Below are 7,025 nucleotides of genomic sequence, written 5' to 3'. Positions count from 1 at the left end.
AAAAAAAGAAAATTAGCCGGGCGTGGTGGCGCACGCTTGTAATCCCAGCTACTCAGGAGACTGAGGCAGGAGAATCACTTGAACCCGGGAAGGAGAGGTTGCAGTGAGCTGATATTGCACCACTGCACTCCAACCTGGGCACTGCAGCGAGACTCGGTCTCAAAAAAGAAAAAAAAAAAAACAAACACGAAAAGAAAAAGTAAAAAAGAAAAAGGGTCACTACCACACAGATCCCAAATAGGAGGTGCTTTTTAACTCAGAAAAAGTTAGGCCCCAAGACAACCACCCTCAGCCCCTTCTGCAAACATTCCCCAAAGCTTCCTTGACCTAGCTCACCAACAGAAGCACGTTCCAAGTGTCTTCCCCCGATGGTGCGCCAACCCTGCAGACCCATGGGGCCAGCCCCTCTCATCCTCCACGGGAGAGACACGTGGACTGCCAAAACTGATGCCGCGTACAGGAGAGGGGAACGCACAGGCAGCGACCTCACCCCTGAGCTGCGCTCACTGGCCTGAATAGGGCTGACTCTTGAGAAACTGTGACAAGACTGACTGTCAGTCACCTCTCTGCCCCGCAAAGCCAGCAGTGGTGTGCTTTCAATCCCTGCTTCTGAATCTGTAATTTAGTGAGACCTTGCACTCATGTGGTACTTCAGAGTTCAGAAAACATGCTTATAACCTAAACTTACTCCTCCAAACACCCAACAGAGGGGATGCTGGGGCTCTGCCTGCCCAGTACTCAAAGTCCCTTGGTGGGGAGGCCACACCTGTTTCTCCCTCTTTCTCGAAGGTAGGTGCACCTGCTCCTGGGGGCGGCAGAGCTTACGCGGATGTTCCGGAGCTCACAGATGCACACCAGCCGTGGCAAACTGAGGTGGGAGCCTGCTCACCAGGACTGCACTTTCAGCACACGTTTATCATGACACGTGGAGACGTGCTACGTACACATACGTCACTAAAACCAAAGGTTCACAGAACTACACTTCGTCTTCATGAGAGGCATTCTGAGTGTTCTGTTTTCTTTCTTCTGTTCTGATCAGAAGCTATTACATTGATTTCATGAGCCACTAATGGTTTATTGATTTATTTCTGTTTTTTTCTGAGACAGAGTCTCGCTCTGTTGCTCAGGCTGGAGTGCAATGGCGTGATCTAAGGTACAAATGCCGCCTCCCAGGTTCAAGCGATTCTCCTGCCTCAGCCTCCTGAGTAGCTGGGACTACAGACGCCTGTCACCACGCCTGGCTAATTTTTGTATTTTAGGAGACAGGGTTTCACCATGTTGGCCAGGCTGGTCTCAAACTTCTGACCTCAGATAATCCGCCCACCTTAGCCTCCCAAAGTACTGAGATTACAGGCATGAGCCACTGTGCCCAGTTGAGCCACTAATAGTTTAAAAAGGTTTAATGGTTTTAGAAGTGGCTTCTAACCCACTTTGGACAAAGAAATTTTCTATTTTTAAATATCATTAGTTTTTAAGCCACATTTTTTTTTTCTTATTTTGAGACAGAGTCTCGCTCTGTCGCCCAGGCTGGAGTGCAGTGGCGCGATCTTGGCTCATTGCAACCTCCGCCTCCCAGGTTCAAGCCATTCTCCTGCCTCAGCCTCCCAAGTAGCTGGGACTACAGGTACCTGCCACCACACCCAGCTAATTTTTTGTATTTTTTACTAGAGACAGGGTTTCACCGTGTTAGCCAGGATGATCTCGATCTCCTGACCTCAGGTGATCCACCCGCTTCGGCCTCCCAAAGTGCTGGGATTACAGGCGTGAGCCACCACGCCCAGCTTTAAGCCACATTCTTTAGGACAAAATCCTATTTCATACTTGTTATAAGATGTTAAATAGGATATAAAATGTGAAGAACCCTATGAGTGCAGTCATGCTAGTGTAGAATGGGGCAAGAAGGTAAAACAAAGGATCGTTTTGCTAGGGTAGACAGATTCAGTGGTCGGGTGGATCACGAGGTCAGGAGATCAAGACCACGGTGAAACCCTGTCTCTACTAAAAATACAAAAAATTAGCTGGGTGTGGTGGTGGGTGCCTGTAGTCCCAGCTACTCAGGAGGCTGAGGCAGGAGAATGGTGTGAACCCGGAAGGTGGAGCTTGCAGAGAGCTGAAATTGCGCCACTGCACTCCAGCTTGAGTGACAGAGCGAGACTCCATCTCAGAAAAAAAAAAGATTCAAGGTGAGCCTTCTCTTTTTTCACAATGTCACTGAAGAGTGTCCTGGCGCATCTTTCAGACGTTTTTTTTCTTTTCACGTCGACATTCCTCCCAAATGTGCTCTTGAAAGTGGAGAGACAGAGGTGTGCCCTCCCTGCCCTAGGCATGCCTGTCAGACACAAAAGAACCACAAAAATCGGCCAGGCGAGGTGGCTCTCACCTGTAATCCCAGCACTTTGGGAGGCCAAGGTAGGCAGATAGCTTAAGCTCAGAAGTTTAAGACCAGCCTGTGAAACATGATGAAACCCTGTCTCTATCACAACCACAAAAAAATGGCTGGGCACAGTGGCTCATACTTGTAATCCCAGCACTTTGGGAATGCGGAGGTGGGTGGATCACCTGAGGTCAGGAGTTCAGGGCCAGGCTGGCTAACACGGTGAGATCCTGTCTCCACTAAAAATACAAAAAATTAGCCAGGCATGGTGGTGCAAGCCTGTAATCCCAGCTACTCCAGAGGCTGAGGCAGAAGAATTGCTTGAACTTGAGAGGCAGAGGTTGCAGTGAGCTGAGATCGCGCCACTGCACTGCAGTCTGAGCAAGAGTGATCCTGTCTCAAAAAAAAAAAAAAAAAGAAAAAAAAAGAAAAAACAAATCTAAAAATACAAAAAATGAGCCAGGTGTGATGGTATGCATCTGTGGTCACAGCTACTCAGGAGGCTAAGGTGGGAGGATCACCTGAGCCTGGGAGGAGGAGGTTGCAGTGAGTCGAGATTCACAACACCGAGCATGGCTTCCATCCCCGGCTATGCTCCTCACACGCACGGCCTCACGTGGCCATGATGACGTCCCGACACAGCTGGAAGGTCAGGGATCATTATTCCTGTTTCCAAATGAAAACACAACCCCAGACAGCCAGGCCACGGCAGGCATCCTGGTCGAGGGCCCCTGAGGTCCCACTGATGCCTGCACTGCACTCTGGGGTTCTTTGTGCTTAAAGATTCCTTAAACATTTTATTTGAATCTCATTCATAAATATATTTTAAGAACTAATGAAAAGCACCACGAAGGCTCAAAAGTGCTACACCAAGATTTTAGCACACTTCTGACACTGCCCCAATTTGCTCACATGTTGGAATCCAACTTACGCTGTGCCTAGCACGTCCCAGAATCTCCTCCGGCTTAGACTCAGAGCTCTCAGTGGCCTACACAGGAGGCAGGAGGGACTGAACTGAACACATGGTCACCTAAACCAGACACACAGACTGAGACCTCGTGCGTGGCCAGAGAGCATGGGCTGCTCTCGCTTTCTGTACATGTCACAAGAGATGTGAGGGGTCAGATAGGAGTGATTCCATCTGGAAACAATGAGTTGCTGTTTTTTTCAGGCTTCCAAATCAGTTTTACTTTAAAACTCCCAATTCTATCATGTAAGTCGGCTAAAAACCAAAGTGCCACCCCTGCGGTGACCGACTGAACGAGTGTGCGGGACAAGTGTGCGGTGGGGGACACAGACACGCGGTGACCGACTGAACGAGCGTGCAGGGAGGGACTCTCACACACGCGGCAACCGACTGAACAAGTGTGCAGGGAGGACTCTCACACACGGTGACCGACTGAATGAGCGTGTGGGCGGGACACACGCAGTGACCAACTGAACGAGCGTGTGGTGGGGGACTCTCATACACGCGGCGACTGAACGAGCATGTGGGGGGGCCACACACGGTGACTGACTGAACAAGCGTGCAGGGGGGACACACACGCGGTGACCGACTGAATGCGCGTGCGGGGGGGACTCCCACACATGCGGTGACTGAATGAGCGTGCGGGAGGGCCACACACGCGGTGACTGACTGAACAAGCGTGCGGGGGGACTCACACATGCGGTGACCGACTGAACGAGCATGGGGGGGGGACACACACGCGGCGACCGACTGAACAAGTGTGCAGGGAGGACTCTCACACACGCGGTGACCGACTGAGCGTGCGGGGGGGCTACACACGCAGTGACTGACTGAGTATGCAGGGAGGACTCACACACACAGTGACTGAACGAGCGTTGGAGGGGGACACACGCGGTGACCAACTAAACGCGTGCAGGGAAGACTCTCACACACGCGGTGACCGACTGAACGAGTGTGCAGGGAGGACTCTGACATACGCGGTGACCGACTGAACGAGCGTGGGGGGGACACATGTGGCGACTGACTAAACGCGTGCAGGGAAGACTCTCACACACGTGGTGACTGAACGAGTGTGCAGGGGGGACTCACACACGTGGTGACTGACTGAACGAGCATGCAGGGGGGACTCTCACATACACGGTGACTGACTGAATGAGCGTGCGGGGAGGGGGGACTCTCACACATGCAGGGACTGACTGACATGGTAGCTTGCACCTGTAATCCCAGCTACTTGGGAGGCTAAGGTTGGAGGATCACTTGAGGCTAGGAGTTCGAGACCAGCTTGGGAAACATAATAAGACCTCAGGTATAAAAATAAAATGACAAAAAAGTTAAAATGGCAAAGAAATGTCAAGAACAAGTTTTAAGGCCGCGCGTGGTGGCTCATACCTGTAATCCCAGCACTTTGGGAGTGCAGAGGAGGGTGGATCCCCTGAGGTCAGGAGTTCGAGACCAGCCTGACCAAAGTGGAGAACCCCTGTCTCTACTAAAAACACAAAAATTAGCCGGGCATGGTGGGTGCCTGTAATCCCACCTACTCGGGAGGCTGAGGCAGAAGAATCGCTTGAACCTGGGAGGCAGAGGTTGCAGTGAGCCAGAGATCACGCCACTGCACTACAGCCTGGGCAACAAGAGCGAAACTCTGTCTCAAAAAAGAAAAAAAAGGCCAGGCACAGTGGCTCACACTGGGTGACAAAGCGAGACTCCATCTCAAACAAAAAAACAAACAAAAAAAAACACAAAAAAAGAAAAAAAAACAAGTTTTAATATAAAAAAGCCCCTCTGCGGTGGCTCATGCCTGTAATCACAGCACTTTGGGAGGCCGAGGTGGGCAGATCACGAGGTCAGGAGATCACAACCATCCTAACACGGTGAAACCCCGTCTCCACTAAAAAAGAAAAAATTAGCTGGGCGTGGTGGCGGGCGCCTATAGTTCCAGCTACTCAGGAGGCTGAGGCAGGAGAAGAGCGTGAACCCAGGAGGCAAAGGTTGCAGTGAGCCGAGATCGCGCCACTGCACTCCAGCGTGGGGACAGAGCAAGACTCCCCTCCACAGGAGAGTGGGGGGCATCTGGCACCCTTGTTGCTAATGGGGCTGAGCTGTGTGTTCCCTTCACAACGGGACACCCCCACAAGAAATCACAGAGGCCTTCACTAAGCTGGAGTCATCTGGCAGCTGAGACCTGACATCCTGACTCTGGTGTGTGAACATGGTTTGGTGGCATCGGTGACTCTCAAAAGGACAAGCTGTATTATTACGCAAGTCAAACGCCACCCAAACCATGACACCAAATCAGATATGGGTGCAACCTGGCCGCTGCAGGGGTCACCTCGTCGCCGCAAACGTCGCCTGCGTTCAACCCAGGTCTTACTCTTCTCACAGGCAGACTCCAAGATGCCCCAAATGCTGGAGATTCAAACTTCCTCGATTCCTGTCTCCACCAACAGTGCATGACTGCTTCATACAATACTGAACTTCACGCAAGAGTTCAATGGGTGGCACCCGATTCTAACCCACTTCTATAAAAGCCCATCTGAACATTGATCTGGAACACTGATCTGCATGTAGCCATGAATATGAGGCCCTCCAAATACTCGAAGTTCACTTTAAAATTATAATTTCATGGCTGGGCGCGGTGGCTCATGCCTGTAATCCCTACACTTTGGGAGGCCGAGGAGGGTGGATCACCTCAGGTCAAGAGTTTGAAACCAGCCTGATCAACATGATGAAACCTCATCTCTACCAAAAATACAAAAATTAGCTGGGCGTGGTGGCGCGCGCCTGTAATCCCAGCTACTCGGGAGGCTGAGGTAGGAGAACCGCTTGAACCCACGAAGCGGAGGCTGCAGTGAGCCGAGATCGCACCTCTGCACTCCAGCCTGGGCAACAAGACCAAAACTGTCTCAATAAATAAATAAATAAAATTACAATTTTATATGTAACCCCATCTTTTTCAGGCTGAACATAATACCAAATAGAAACTTGGTAACAGCCGAAACTCCTAACAATTGTTTATACGAAAGTATCAGGAGCAAGCATTGCAGGAGAGCTCTTGAATCTTACAAGTGTTCACCCATTAATACATTTAGTTTCTCGTATTAAAAACTAGAGCTGTTAACACGGGGAGAGATTGAGTTACAGTGCAGTAATTCCGTCCCTTCAAGATCATGTGAGCAGGGTCCGTTCTCAGTCCTAGCTTCCCTTGACTTGACCCAGACAAGGCTCCCTCCTCCTCCGAGCCCCGTCTTCACTGGCTGCCCTACACCGAGTGTGCGTTTGGTGCTCTTCTGCACTGACCCTCAGCCCTCAGGGCCGCAAAATGCCAACTCCAAAATACCCAGCTCTGGCCCTGACCGTTCCCCTGACCCCAGGCTGCACATCTGGCCGCCTCCAGAGAGGCCATGGGCGCTGTGACTCCTTCATCTTGGCCTAGGAAGCACCAGCCTTCAGCTGCTCAGGCCAGATTCTTGCAGACATTCTAACTGCTTTTTCTCCGCTCTACCTTCCACAAACATCCCCTGCCAATCCCAGGCCCAGGCCCAGGCCCTGGCCCCGGTCCCACCCGGCGCAGCACACCCCGGCACCGGCTCCTTGCTACCCCCGACCCTCCCAGCAGCCAAAGGGACTTTTCCACCCAGGCTCAGCCGGGGTCTCCCCAGCCACTCAGCAGGAAGGCAGCAGAGT

General features: G+C 51.5%; 1 protein-coding gene across 2 annotated transcripts in view; it reads right to left on the bottom strand.

Moving 5' to 3' along the window:
• TRAF2 (TNF receptor-associated factor 2) overlaps positions 1-7,025 on the bottom strand; it is a 46,533-nt gene that overhangs the window by 33,905 nt on the left and 5,603 nt on the right. The window contains exon 1 of one of the 2 annotated variants that reach the window (XM_011985102.1): positions 6,844-6,919. The exons of the other annotated variant lie outside the window; for it this stretch is intronic. The gene's annotated coding sequence lies outside the window, so the exon portion shown is untranslated. Of the gene's footprint in view, positions 1-6,843; positions 6,920-7,025 lie in introns of those variants that run through there. 2 annotated transcript variants of the gene reach the window in all.

Source organism: Mandrillus leucophaeus, unplaced genomic scaffold, assembly GCF_000951045.1.
Source record: "Mandrillus leucophaeus isolate KB7577 unplaced genomic scaffold, Mleu.le_1.0 Scaffold28, whole genome shotgun sequence".
In the NCBI taxonomy this organism is placed as follows: Eukaryota; Metazoa; Chordata; class Mammalia; order Primates; family Cercopithecidae; genus Mandrillus; species Mandrillus leucophaeus.
The sequence above is the reverse complement of the archived record's forward strand: the minus strand, read 5'-3'. Positions and strand labels throughout refer to the sequence as shown.